Below are 15757 nucleotides of genomic sequence, written 5' to 3'. Positions count from 1 at the left end.
AGGTGAGAAGTAAAGACCTCATGAACTGAATAAACTTTGAGATAAAGATGGAAATCATCACATAGAGACTGTTAACCTTCAATTTGTTACTCATTGAACCTAAGCCTGTTGACTGCATGAGTAATTAGGAATGAAGAGAACAAAGTCAAAGAACATATGTGAAATGCTAATTACAAACTTTTAAGACAATATCTAAAAGGTGAACGGTAATTAGAAGTTTGGATCAATTTTTTGTACTCCAGGAGTTTTTTCTTTCATAATTTCACTGGTGGCATGCACATATTTGCCTTTGGTGAGTTTTCAGGAATGTTGTTATGTAAGAACACAGGGGACTATTTGAAACTGATGTTTTGAAAAGATAACTTGGATAATCCTGTGGGTAAGGGAGGAAAGCTTTGCTATAGCTCAAATTAAAGATGATGGAGACCTAAGGCAAAAGCGGAGAGCATGAACGGAGGTTCCACAGCAGCTGCGCAAGAGAAGAGAAAGGAAGGCCAGAAAAGAAAGGAAATTGGATGACAGAATAGCATCTAACTTTCTCTAAGATATTTCATGAAGTTTGTATAAGCCTGACGTCAATACCACACAAAGACAAACAAAAAGGAAAATTATATCTTGAACTGTGTGTACATAGACAGAAAAGTTCTAAGAACATATTGGCAAACCAAAGATAACAATGCATAAAAAATCACGACCACATTGGATTTATTCCAGCAGTGAAATGATGGTTCAATATTAAAAAGACATTAATATACATTACCACATTAACATACTTTTTAAAAGACATCATTATTTCAACTTGTGGAGAAAAGGACTTTAAGTTCAGTGCCCATTAATGATATTTATGATAAAACCTTTAGCAAAATAAGAAAAATGACTTAACCTGGTATATCAGTGTTGTTCTAATCAGGAAAGGAAAACCATACAGCAATATGAATAGGGAAAGTTTAATAAAAAGTTTTTTTAAGTAAAACATGATATTAGAGTGGGTGAGGAATTAGCTACAGCAAATATAAAATGCACTGCTACCACTAGGGCTGAGATACAGTACCCAAAGAAGACCCTCTCCCCATTCCAGGTCCAGAACTTCTTGGAGTGGGAGATGGTAGAGAAGTTACTATGGTGCCATGCCACTGGAATTTGATGAAAATCTGCCCTCAGGAAATTGCAAGAAACCTACTCCGGGATTTTGAGGGAAAACTGTTCATACAGTAGTATCTTCCTGGAAGAACTGTGCAATGAAACAATAGGAGAGAGATGCCAGTGGAAGCTGCTGTTCACTGGTGGCTTCTACCCTCCATGGCCTCTGGTTGCCTAGCGCTGAAGAAGCAGTTTGTGTTATAGGAGCTGGACATTGGGGAAGCTGCCCATTCCTGATCTTGGAGAAGCTGTAGTGCTTCAAGAGCAGATGCTAGAGGAGCTGCCTGTGCTGTAGGGGCTGGGCACTGGACAATCCATATGAGCAAGAGCATGCATGGTTACCACCCCAAAGTCAGGAAAGAAAACCCTTTCCTCTTGCAGTCTCTCTCTACAACCCACTACTGGCAAAGTTTAACATTATGCCAGCTGTCAAAGGAAAAATCTTAAAGGGCCCATTTCCATTTACACAGGCGGGCAACAAAGAGTGTATTTGGAGTGAAGAGGCAATAATTTGATACGTAGTGCAGCTAGTAATAGAAATCAGCCAAAAAATATAGCATATGGAGCAACTATTATAATTTTGCAATATTTAAAAATATTTCCTTTTAAATCAAGAACAGGACACAGATTCTAGCTATTATTTCTTCAACATTTAACTGAAAGATCTAGCCAGTAAAATAAAATAAAAATGAAACAAAACATATAAGCATTGAAATCAAAGGAAACAAAAGGATTATATTTTCATGAAAAACATAAGAGACTACAGATAAATAATTAAAATTTACATCATTTTTAACCTGGGCTGCCAGACTATGAGCTCATATTTTTAATCGTCTTTGTATGTTGTCCCCTTAAATTCTCAAAGACAAGTGTTCCCAAGCCAGTGGCTCATGCAAGTTCAACATTCAACAAATATCCATTGAGCACTTGTTATGGATTAGGCAATCTAAGTTGTTGGAAAAACAGCACTAACAAGATAAGCAAAGTCCTTCCTGTCTTCAACTTATATTCAGATAGGAGAAGTTCTGTGAGGAAAGTAAAACAGGGTAATCTACTAAGGGTGCCTTGGTGAGCTTAGCAAAGATTCTTCTTCCAACATATCAACTCAACAATGGAGCACTAACACCAGTCTCATGAGTTTAAGTACTGATTACAAAACTAAATTTGATAAAACATCTTTGCTCAATGCACACTCCAGCCCATCGATTTCAGGGTTAATTAATGCCTAATGGGCTCTTGAATAAGTTCAGTTTGAAACCTTGGTGTACCATTTACTATTCATTAGCTATTCATGACACCTCTGAAATGGAGATAACATATATATATATCTCAATAAATAACATTATGCATAATCACATACGATGGTTATCAAGACTGAATGAAACTAAAGTGCTGGGCATCGTGGTTGGCAAGCAGCATTCAATACATATTGAAGATAATGGTGATAATTTTAACTTTATTAAAAATATATTATCATTTAATATAAAATATTAATATAAATATTTTATTTTTATTAAAAGCCATATATCTTAAGTTATCCTATCAAATGCAGTCAATCAAATGGCATACCTATATGATAGTTACTGAGCTGAGTGAATAAATTTGTTGGTCTATATCCATCTAAGATCTAAAGGGCTCTTCTGTTAAAGAAATCATTAGCTAGGGAAACAGAGTTCTACATGTTTCTCACCATTGGGTGTAGGCAGTCCAGATTTAGTGAAAACACATTTGTGGGCAAGCTTACATAGAATCGTAGTTTAGATTTACACAAACCTATACATTTTCAAAGCATGTTATGATTATTTACCATGTTGTTATGACAAAGAGCCAAAGCTATAAGTCAGCATTGTATGGGAAATGCTTACAATTACATACAAAGAAGTAAGTAAAGGTGTTTATAGAAGCTTTAAGTAAAAACAAAAAAAAGCAGGAAATTCTGTGTAGTATTTTTATTTTTGATGAATTGTTTAATCTTTTGAAGTGATCACTTTGGGTGAGGTGTGTAATCAAGATTGGTGATGTTAGCTTGCAAGTCTTTTGCCAGTAGCAGATAGCAGGGATCTGGTATTGATGTCAAAAATAAAAGAAGAAAGGGAGAGAGAGGTAGCAAGGGAAGCAGAAAGGCTTAGAAGGAGGATGAGAGAGAGAGAGAGAGAGAGAGAGATCTCCAGTTGTCATAGTGATTCATTTTGTGTTTTCTATTTAAAGCTGTTTGCTAAGGCATTATTATAAATGCAATTCTCTGCTTTTCCTTCTCATTCTCCAGATTTTCTTTCATTCACCTTTCTTACCCTACTTTTTCTGTATCTTGTGACTCTTCTCAAAGTCAGGTTTCTTCTATTGGGTCTAACATTTTGTTTATTTTCTATTTGTTAATAGAAAATAATGATCCATTCAGGTCAGCAGAGGAACTGAATAACAATGTTATGTCCTTTTCCCTTATAACAAAACTAAAGTTTTGTATAGGAGAAGGCATTAAGTAAATTTTCTAAGAAGTTTGCTTTTAATGGAAGGAATAGTATGGAGATTATTTTTCTGTTATTAATCTTCAGAAAGAGGCTACAGTAATATTCTCAATACCACCTTAGAGATTTCTCTAGCCTGAAGCAGTATTATATATAAAATATAGAATCATAGAATTGTTAGTGGATCTATGTCATTTTTCATCTACCTAGGAGGTCTCCTCCTTCCTAATCCCTCCTTGGTTTCTGTCAAAGATGTCGTCCTTTCCTCATTATATGTAGTCTCAGTGGGAAGTAGCATCTGCTTCCTATCACAGTCTTGGGGTCAGATCCTCCCTCACCGTGTTCCTGCGCACAGAGTCAGTAGACTGTGATCTGGGCCAGAAAAATGAGATACTTTCTCCCTGGACCAGAATGATAAAGGATGTGAGTCACGGTTAGAGCTTATTGTTTATCACTGCAGTGGTGACATGCTACCTAAATTCCTGTTGAATGTCATTCCTCTGTAATCCTCAAGTGTGATCCAAGTGAATCTCTTTTGCTTTAAGTAGCCAGAGTAGATTTTTTTGTTGCTTACAACAAAAAACTGAATTTTAGAGTCATTTCATTGATTAGAAGAAATCTTGGAAGTTCCATTTTAGGAAAAAGATATAAACAAGATGAGAGTGGTCACCTATAAAACAAGGTTCAGATAAACTAACCTTATCAATGACCATCCATCACTTGATTGACAATGGATCATAAGCACACAGTAGTTTTATCTGTAGAGGGACATTCAGAGATCAGCTAGTGTGGATTGGGCTCAGTGCTCTGGAGAAGGGATGTCACACAGAACAGGAAAAAAAAGTAAATTCTCAAAAAATAGACCTTAAAATACTAAGCAAAAGATATATATGATCAAGGTTTTTTGAGTTCTTGAAGCCTAGCTTTGGTTGACCAAAATCCAACTTATTGTATAAAAACAATAGAAATGAGAAGAATGTATATGAGAGTCAATTTTTCTAACCTGAAGTTAATTAAAAAGAAAAAGCTGAGGAGGGAGAAGAAAAGCCTAAGAAGAGAGCAACAGGAGTACAGGTCGGGTAGGGGCTTTACGCCATCTTCTCCAGATTGTCCTCACTCTAAAAGAGGTTTAGAATAATAGGAGAGTACATTAAATGTGCCTAGTCTCTAAGTAAGCCTAAGGAGGCAGGAAGCCTTTCTGAGAGCCTCACACTCAGGGGCGATTGGCAGTGGAAGAGAAGACACAATACCTTGATGTCTAGGCAGAAGGGATGTATGTGGCCTTCCAAGTTTTGATTATATAGCAGAGAATCAGGAAGTTTCTCAAATTCTTAGAAGGGGTGCAGAAATACCCTAGAGAGGTTTGACTCCAATTATGATTTGGCTTTGTGTCTCCATCCAAATCTCATCTCGAATTGTGATCCCCATTTGTTGAGGGAGGCACCTGGTAGAAGATGATTGGATCATGGGGTCAGTTTCTCCCATGCTGTCTCATGAATTTTCATGAGATTTGATGGTTTTATAAGTATTTGGCAGTTCCGCCTTTGCTCTCTCTTGCTTGCCGCCATGTTAGAAGTGCCTGATTCCCCTTCTGCCATGCTTGTAAGTTTCCTGAGGTCTCCCAGCCATGTGGAACTGGGAGTCAATTAAACTCCTTTTCTTTATAAACTACTCAGTCTTGGGCAGTTCTTTATAGCAGTGTGAGAATGGACTAACACAACTCCTCTGAGAGTCCAAGAGGATCCTGTGTGCACGGACTGACGCACATCAAATAAGAACTTGCCTCTCCACAGAATGCCAGTGAAGATGGATGCCAAAATGTAGGGTAGGGATGAGGTACATTTGAGTGGATGCTAGCATGGACACATGAGGAGCTTGGGCCATATCCCTGATACTTCAAACCCAGCCTCATAAATACATAATGTTACAAAATCTCACTGGATGGCAGATCATTTCAGGTAAAAAGAGAGGACTGACATGAATGAGAAAATTCCTAATTTGAGTTTACTTGGCATTAAAATTATATTTTATGCAGTCAGAAAAATTGGCAGCTAAATAGAAAATCTACTTTGAGTTATAGAATAATAAGAAAAATATATTTCTGGATGAATAAATTATGGATCAAAAAGATTGTACCTCATAAATGTATCCAAGAGTGTATCATTTATTTTGTTAAAAATTCTTCAAATATCTGATAAAAATATTTTGTGATTGCCTGCACAGAATTCATCCCCTCTTGTTCTGCTTGGAGCTCTGTAGCTTTTCTTCGGGAAATCCACCATCTGTGTTCGTTCCTGAGAGGTTTTTATGAGGCTGATTCCACCCTCTAGCTCTGGGGTGGGCAAGTCAACAAGGCACAGTGGATCAGAGTCAAAGTTCTTGGTTCCCAAGTGAGTTTGTGATAGTGTAGAACAATAAGGGTTATCCTGGGGAATTGTTTTTGCATGGAAAACAGGTGTTAGTGTGGACATGCTAGTAGTCATCTTTCCCATGTTAAGGTAAAAGCTTGCCTGAGAGTAGAACCAAAATAGAGAAAGTAAATATGTAGAGAAACAAAAACTATCCTGAAATTATTACTCAAAGTCTGGATCTAGCTCTGCCTGGACCAGATTTTTTTCTTCACTAATTTTTGGTCACATGCAACAAAATTTTTTGCTTGTTTAAGTAAAATTTGTTTACCCAAATTTGGGTACCCAAAAAAGCCATAATAGAAATACATTCTCATTGAAATTCAAAATAAAACACAAACTTCTTAGCATGACCTACCAGGTCTTATATCATCAGTTCCTTGCTGGGCCCTTCAGCCTCTTACTATACCCTTCCTCCACAACAAAGCTCTGGACATCCGAGATTATCCTGCCTCATTCTTCCCACTCTCCCTTCTGTGATTTTCCTAGTTGTTTCCTTCTCATCCTCAGGCCCTGGTTCAAATATTAAAGATACTATCTCTGTTCAATACTGCTCCCACCCCACCTCAAATCTTCTCCATTTCATCATTCAGTTTATTTTCTTCATAAAATTTATCAGTACCTAGAAAAACGATGTCTATTTAATTATTTACGTTTCAAATTATCTTCCTTCTCTAACCAGAATGGAAGCTTCATGAGAGCAGGTACGTTACCTATCTCAAGCAAGCCATGGTGATTAACCTTTGGTAGGCACATAATCAATACTGCTGGAACGAATGAGTGAGTTTTACTTTTATATTGAACAATTACGTAGTGCTTACTACAATGCTACAGGTCTTCTAATTATTAATATTTTTCTTATAATGTTCCTATGAGGTTGGAATTAGTACTTATCTCCATTTGCATGATTATCAATCTGAACCACAAGATGGTTAAGCCATTTGCCCAAGTGGGAGAGCTGGCTTCATACTGGATTCACACTGGCCAGCTGGCTCTGAAATTACTTCTCTCATCCTATGTGCTTTACTTCCGGAAACACTAATTGGATGATTTAATGAACAAGTTGGCTATTAAGGAAGTGATCCTTGCTAGATGGGCTGAGAATGCTCAGTTCTGAATGTAAAAAGCAATGATTGACCTTGTAATCCATGACTTAGCCAAGACATTAGCCCTAAGAAGTTTGACCAGTGGCTGTAGGAACTTCCTTCATATTTACTGGTACAATATTGTGCATATTTGAGAGAGTTGTTAGGCTGCTGTGGTGGTTTATGAGTGCTTATAAAATCCTTTACATCTATTTAATATTGTGATATAACCTTAGTCAGTTGAAAAGATACCAATTAGTTCATTCATGAGGAAAAATTGTAAGGGCTTTCAGTGAGAAAAGACCTCAAAGGCATACTTTTCTCATTCTTTATAAAGCAACTGTGACATTTTATAATGTTTGACCAACCATTGTATAGTGAATGCTGTTGAATTTTTGTAATGTACTTCAAATCTTATCTCCCATTTTCTTTAATACTTTTACAATAGTTATGGTCTGATGCTACTCATCATCTGGAAATAAGATGAATTTAATAGAAAGAATGTTTCTCATTTATTCTTCAAAACCATTTTTATGTTAACCAACATTTAAAAAGCTGTGGGTATACTTGTTTCTTTCCATTGAGAACATTATTCTTCTCTTGTTATAGACAACTTTTTTCCCCTTCTTTGGGCAAAACTTAATCCTTACTGAAACGAATTGCAGCTGTTGTCCAAACTTACATTTTTATACTGATAGGAAGCAGTCAGACATTTCAAATATTCCGTTTTGTTTAAAAGTAAGTTAACAGTTTGGTTAACTGTTAAGAGTACATCAATGAAGGAATTGTACAAGAATGTGTTTGTGGCCAACTGGATGTTTGTCATTTAAAATACTTGTGAAGGCAACACAGCTAGACTTGAAAGAGTTATAAGGCCCCGCAGACTGGGAGAAATTCATTGAGGGAGAATCCACTAACTCTTGAAGTGGTAGCTTTTGACTTCTGGCACTGTAAATACCAGCTAAATGAGGCACAGACTGCATTTCTAAATGAACTAACCCTTACATAATTTCCTTTTTTAAACAACTCCATAAGGGCTGCAATGGTTAGAATTACAGAATCTGACATAACAAGATAGATTTATTTTGATACCAAGCTCCCCTAAAAGTCAACCACTCTCTTCTTGTATCTCCATTCTTGACTTAGAACAATATTGATTTCCTTTTTTGAAAACTTGCAAAGTATTAGGAAAAATCAGCATTTGATACATTCTCTTCACCTTGAATTTCCCACTAGCAATTCACACCTTATTTAATCTTATGAAATAGTAATTAAAAGCATGGGCCTGAGATAACTGATCAGAGTTAGAATCCAATTAATGTAAGCCCACTAGAAAGTAGCCTCACCACTTAATAGCCATCTAGCTCAGGGTGAATTAGGTAACTTTTCTAAACCTCACTTTAATCTTCCACATAAAAGAGATAATATTGTCTACTTCATAGAATTTTGGGGGGCATTAAAGAAATAATCTACGTGTAGTACCTAGTATCTACTCTATGATTCATCAACAGAAACACCAACACCAAGAGTTAAAGGAAATATTAAAAAGCTTAAATTACCACTAGAAAAAAAGGTTCCGTCTCCCACCAGCTTGTATTAATTAGAACTAATTCAAATTAACTAAAGAAAAAACTTCCTTAATAATAATTCAAAATAATACTAGGATGTCTTATATAACTCAAGGACAGGAATGCTGCTGGTCTCAGGAAGAACTGGAAGAGAAACTTCAAAGCCAACAGAATTCTCTGTCTCTCACCTATTCACATTTCTGAATATCCACTTTGTCCTTCTCTCTACTCTGTTTTCTCTCCCTTCTCTTGACCATGTGGTAGAAGTCATGACCATTAAAAACTCCCAGAGGTTATAAGTTCATCCGTTTAAGAGAAAATTACTTGTTATTTACCTGCCAAATCCAAATCCCTGATCAAAAGCTTCACTAGTCCACTCTGGCTCAAGAGTCCACTGCTGGTTCAATAAGTGAAGTCAGAGAGCCCCTTGGCTACAATCATCATAATAGGAAGGGGGAGTAGTAGTAAGGAACTATTTAGTTTCTTGCAAAGGGATTTCTTGGGTGGCCATAAAATTGCCCAGCCTTCTCCAACTCTGTTCAGCTCTCCCCTTATGTTGGGGCATGTGTCATCTTGGAGATTCTGGTTTCTGTTGTTGCCGATGCCATTTTTCTCCCAAGCATGGTATCTTTCTATAGTACTTCTATTATGAGCACAGCTACTAGCCTTGATGCAAATGGTCCAGGTTCTCAAAAGTGCTTGTCTAATCTATGTGCCTTTTTTATCTCCTCCAGGTAGATTATAGAATCTCAGCACATCAAAGTGAATTTAGAAAATGGAAGGCACACACACATGTATATACACATTTTAAAAATGAGAAAACTGAAGCCCAGATAGGTGAAATGCTTAGCTAATGTCACACAGCAAATTAATAAATTATGACCAGAAGTCAAGTCTCTGGACTTACAAATTAGTCTTCTTCTTCCTATATTAATCTGGATACTTCTTGGTCATCAATTACCACTCATAATCCATTTCTCTGTCTACAAAATGCAGATTGTTTCTGTGTCTAGAGTGCTGCTCTTCAACAAGAATAGCTGTGTCCCTCAGTGCACCCTAATGATAACTATGCTGATTATACCCCACTTCAGCAAAAGCAGCTGCTGCATGAAACTGTGAACTTTAATTGCTGTTAGCTTACAGGCAGCAAAATACAACTGAAAGGGGTATAAATTATAGACTGTAATCATTATCTTTGTAACCCATGTTTCATTAAGTTCCTTGTTATTAGTGCATATATTAAGCACCTGAGTATCCTATTTGTGACTATTTTGAAAAATATTTATAAGTGGACAGCAGAAAATGTATAATAGTGAAGAGTTTGGACTTTGTGAGACTTACTGTGAATGAGCTTGGGTCTTTGAGGAATCATGGATATTTTTGAATACATTTCTAAAGAAAATAAAGTCACTCATTCCTGGAAAAAAAAATCAAACACTTATAAAGAGAGCCTGATGCAAAATTATTTCATCTACTCTTTGATAGTTCTCTAGGTAGCCCTAAATATTATGTATTTGAAAAAAATAAGGAATAATTAATTATTACTGCCTAATGTAAAGCATTTCCAATATTATATCATGATGTACTGAGCTTCATGATTATTTGTTTATATTACACATATACTCCTTATTGACATACCCATATATTTTTCCTCATGTCATATTTACTTCACATTTGTTGGTTTGGGATTCTCAAAATGTCCGCTAATTTTTTCAAGTCCCCCTTTCTCCACTCTAGTCCATGTGGTTTTAGGGAGTTGGCTCTACCGTTAGATCCAAGAGATGGCACATCACCAAGATATGGCCAACTAGAGCCCCCAGGTCTCCTGTCCCTGCTCAGGAATAAGCCTGTATCCCAGTAAAAGACAATGAGACACAGTTTTATGACATTTGTTTAAATCATTGGGTAGAATTCTAAAAAGATAGATTGTAAGTTAAAACTCTTGGCAACCACCAGGGGAAAAAAAAAGCCTTTCTGAGACTTGAGCCAACACAGAAGCCAAACTGAAAGATGGATAGAAGTTCAGCTGATATTATTTGAGCCCCTGGATCTAGATCTAGCCTTGCATGATTTTTTTTTAATTTAGGAAAGTATTATTTTTATCTGTCACTTGCAGTTGGAAGATTCTTGACCAATTTGATGTAATAACTTCTTTCACAAATCTATCTTCGTATAATCACACTTCGCTATATCTTGCCTACTTTTAGAAAGGTGGAGCTCATTTAAAAGTGTAACTGCAAACATTGGAAGATCCTTAAGTAAAGGATGGCATGTTTTCTGAAAGGAAGGGAAAAGACCAATAATTAGTAATAATTGGTTGATGCTGGAATTTGATTTTTTTGAAAGTAAAATATAATAATCAAGATGGGAGATAATCACACTTTAAATGATAAAGGTGGAGAGGAAGAAATGCACAATGGAAATATTGAAGAGGAAAAATTCAGCAGTTGTTAATATTTACCCTCAGGCTTTGTGCTTTGGGTAATAGTAGCATGATTCAGTGCATTTGGCAACTGGGGAGGGGCAGAAATTATGCAAGGGAAGTTTGCTATTTTATCTCTGCTGAGTTTTCTTTGATTTGGCACCAAAACAGCTTGTTTGAAAGCGCTGAGGCTTGGATCATAGATAGATAAATCCATTTGCTTGTCTTGTGTGTAGAGAAGCTGGTTTAATGAGAGTAGGAGGAATTAGTTACATGTTATCCTGCAGAGATTCAAGCACAAGGTCTAGGCTGGGATGCCAGAAGTTCACAGTTGTTGTGAAGAGAACTGTGTAGAACCTGCCATGGGGAATCCCAAAGGTAGGGGAGGTAAACTGGTAAAGATGCAAATGTTCTACTTGACCATTTGATGGGGCCAAGGAAGACTAGCTAAAAGCAATGTCTATCCCATGGCCTGTATATTTAAGAGAAAACCCACATTTTAACACAAATTAAGGGAAAGAAAATTGGAATTCTTGAGTGCTACTTTAATGTGAATTTAGCCAGATACCAATAGACATTTTTCATTATCCCCTTCTAGTTTGTCTGTTTTTAAAAATAATGTGGCAGATTAAAACACTCAGATAATGTGTTCAATGTAAAATGTGACACCAAGCAAAACATTGTGGTTGCTCTCTTTTTATAAGGCACCATGTTTCCAAACTACTAGATTTATGGTAATTTACCTAGTGGGAAAATACCCTTCCAAAATTGTAGTATAAATGTTAGTTTAATAATATCTGATTATTTACAGTATATGGCATTGGGAAGGCTTAAATCATGTTAAAAAATATCTTTATACTTAAGCATCACCTTAGCAGATTTTAAATAACTGAATATATATAAATGTTAATAATCTCACTTTCTATAGAGAAAGTGTATCAATCATTTGGAACAAAGAATAAACATACCATACTACTTTATTTTCAAGGAATTATTCAGAAATAGACCACTATTCATTTATATGCATGGCTTGCTTGAGTTAATATATCTTGATAAATTTTTAAAAGCATTTATATCATCAGTAGAATAATATGCATAGGATTTTGTATGATTCAGGAAAAAATTATGAAAGTTATATTAATACATAATTCTAATAGGATTTCTAAGCATGCTTCCTATACTTTACAGAGTCATGTGATTATTAGCTATTTACTCATCCCTTTTCTTACAAAAACTAACAGATGGGTATTTAGGGATAAACAAATTTGGACTTTTATAAGAATACAAGCGTTTCTCATTTTGTTGAACTTTGCTTTATTGTGCTTCACAAATATCTCATTTTCTATAAATTGAAGATTTGTGGCAACCCCACATCAAGCATATGTACTGGTGCCATTTTTCCAAGAGCATATGCTCATTTTGTGTCTCTGTGTCACATTTTGGTGATTCTCATAATACTTCACTTTTATTATTATGGTGTCAGTTATAGTGATCTGTGATCAGTGATAAAATGGCAGATTTAATTGCTAAATGTGTGTGGTCTGGCTACTCCACCAATCGGCTATTCCCCATGTCCCGCCTGTCCTTGGGCCTCACTTTTCCCTGAGACACAACAACATTGAAATTGGGCCAATTAATAATCCTACAAAGGCTTTTAAGTGTTCAAGTGAAAAGAAGAGACACAGGTCTCTCCCTTTGAGTTAAAGTTGATTAACAGGTTTAAAATACACAGTTTGATAGAAGAAATAAGCCATAGTATTATTGGATAGATTAGTAGCATGACTATAGTTTACAAGAAACTTTTATACATTTCAAAGTAGCTAGAAGAGAAAAATGTAAATGTTTCTAGCATAAATAAAAGATAAATATTTAGGTAATGGATATTCCAAGTACACTGATTTGATCCATATAAATTATATAAATGTATTAAATGATCATGTGTACTATTTTTTAAAAGCTAGAAATGATTAAGCTTAGTGAAGAAGGCATGTTGAAAGCTGAAACAGGCCAAAAACTAGGCCTCTTGCTCCAAACAGTTATCCAAGTTTCTAATGCACAGGAAATGTTCTTGAAGGAAATTAAAAGTGCTACTCCAGCGAACATATAAATGATAAGAAAGTGAAACAACCTTATTGTTGATATGGAGAAAGTTGTAGTGGTCTGGATAGATGATCAAACCAGCCTCAACATTCCCTTAAACCAAAACCTAATCTAGAGCAATTCCCTAACTCTCTCCAATTCTATGAAGGCTTGGGGAGCTGAGGAAGTTACAGAAGGAAAGTTTGAAGCTAGCAGAGGTTGGTTCATGAGGTTTAAGTCAAGAAGCCATCACCGTAACATAAAAATGCAAGGTGAAGCAGCAAGTGTTGATGTAGAAGCTCCAGCAAGTTATCCAGATTTAAGTAATATCATTGATGAAAATGGCCATACTAAACAATAGAATTTCAATGTAGATGAAATAGCCTTATATTAGAAGATGATGCCCTCCAGGACTTTCATAGCTAGAGAAGAAAAGTCAATGCCTGGCTTCAAAGCTTCAAAGAACAAGCTTACTAGCTTGTTAGGGACTAATGTAGCTGGTAACTTCAAGTTGAAGACAATGTTCGCTTACCATTTCAAAAATCCTAAAACCTTTAAGAATTATGCTAAATCTACTCTACCTATACTCCATAAATGGCAAGTGGCACCAACAAAGCCTTAATAATAGCACAAAGCCTTAATAATAGCACATCAGTTAACATCATGGCTTGCTGAATATTTTAATCCCACTGTTGAAACCTACTGCTCAGAAAAAAAATATTTATTTCAATATATTATTGCTCATTGACAATCCACGTGGTCACTCAAGAACTCTGATGGAGATATACAAGGAGATTAATGCTGTTTTCATGTCTGCTGACACAACATCCATTCCATAACCCATAGATTAAGAAATAATTTTGATTTTCAAGTCTTATTATTTAAGAAATAAATTTTGTAAGGCTATAACTGCCAGAGGTATAGTAAATTTACTTATAGTAAATTTTTACTATAAGTAAATAGTAAATATATGGTAAATAGTAAATTTTAGTATATACTATAAAATTACTACTATATTACTATTATTCTATGAAATATAAAATGTTTAGTATATACTATAAAATATAGAGTATATAGTAAGTTTTTACTATAAGTAAATTTTTTGGCATATACTTACAGCCTTTTGTAAGGCTATACCTGGGAAAAGTAAATTGAAGACCTTCTGGAAAGGATTTGTCATTCTAGATGCCACTAAGAGCATTCATGATTCATGGGAGGAGGTCAAAATATCAACATTAACACAAGTTTGGAAGAAGTTAATTCCAACCCTCATGGATGATTTTGAGGAGTTCAAGACTTTGGTGGAAGAAGCAACTGCAGGTGTGGTAGAAATAGCAAGAGAACTAGAATTAGAAGTGGAGCTGAAGATGTGACTGCATTGCTGCAATCTAATGATAAAACTTCAATGGATGAGGAGCTGGTTCAATGGATGACCAAAAAAAAATGGTTTATTGAGATAGAATCTACTCCTGGTTAAGATGCTGTGAACATTGTTGAAATGGCAACAAAGGATTTAGAATACTACATAAACATCATTGATAAAGCAGTGGCAGAGTTTGAGAGGATTGACTCTAATTTTGAAAAATTTCTACTGTGGGTAAAATGTTATGAAACAGCATTGCATTCTATAGAGAGATCTTTCATGAAAGGAAGAGTCAATCAATGAAGAAAACTTCACTGTTGTCTTACTTTATGAAATCGCCACAGCCATCCCCACCCCCACCTTCAGCAACTACCACCCTGATCAGTCAGCAGCCATCAACATCGAGGCAAGACCCTCTACCAACAAAAACATCAGAACTTGCTGAAGGTACAAATGATTCTTCACAATTTTAAAAATAAAGTATTTTTTAAATTAAGATATATACATTGTGTTTGTAGACATAATGTTATTGTACAATTAATAGATGACGGTAGAGTGTAAACATACCTTTTATATGTACTGGGAAAACAAAAAATATTCATGTGACATGTTTTGTGATATTTGCTTTATTGTAGTGGTATGGATCTGAACCAGTCATATCTCTGAGGTATGCCTGTACATTAACTCTCCCAAAATATCACTGGACAACTAATAGATATTTAATACTCCATGATTGCTTTTTTAAAGTACCTTTATACAATATTTATGCTTAAACGCACCTGCATCCAAACTTCCATACCTATGTTCCTAGTGTAAAAGGATGAAAAAGAAGAAAAAGAGGAAGAAGAAGTAGGAGAAGGATAGAAAGGAGAAAAACAGAAAGAGGAAGAAAAAGAATATTAGCATACTTTCTTTTCTCTTCATGTCTAAAGGCAAATCAAGTTTTCTTTCTGTAAGATGAGAGGGAAGTTTGGAAGGAAAGATACCCAGAATGAAATTGGAAAACACCATCTGGCTTTGGTTGTCTACCAGTCTAAAAATCCTTAAGAAATTTGCTACAGGACACTTCTTGGTATTAGAGGGAAATAGAACCTGTTTTTGAGGTGAGGACAATAAGATTCTAGGTGCCAAGCTGTTTTGCCCCTGTATTTGACTCCCTGTTAGGATTATCTGCCACATACTTTCATACCCCTTTTAAAAAAATTCCCTGAATTCTCATTTCATCCA

The 15757-nt window shown here is 35.6% G+C and overlaps 1 pseudogene; it reads left to right on the top strand.

The window, feature by feature from the left end:
• The first annotated feature begins 13051 nt into the window (after window positions 1-13051).
• Window positions 13052-15003, top strand: LOC134810653 (tigger transposable element-derived protein 1-like; annotated as a pseudogene).
• The last annotated feature ends 754 nt before the right edge of the window (window positions 15004-15757 follow it).

Source organism: Pan troglodytes, chromosome 7 (assembly GCF_028858775.2).
Source record: "Pan troglodytes isolate AG18354 chromosome 7, NHGRI_mPanTro3-v2.0_pri, whole genome shotgun sequence".
NCBI lineage: Eukaryota > Metazoa > Chordata > Mammalia > Primates > Hominidae > Pan > Pan troglodytes.
This window is presented reverse-complemented; position numbering and strand designations above follow the sequence as displayed.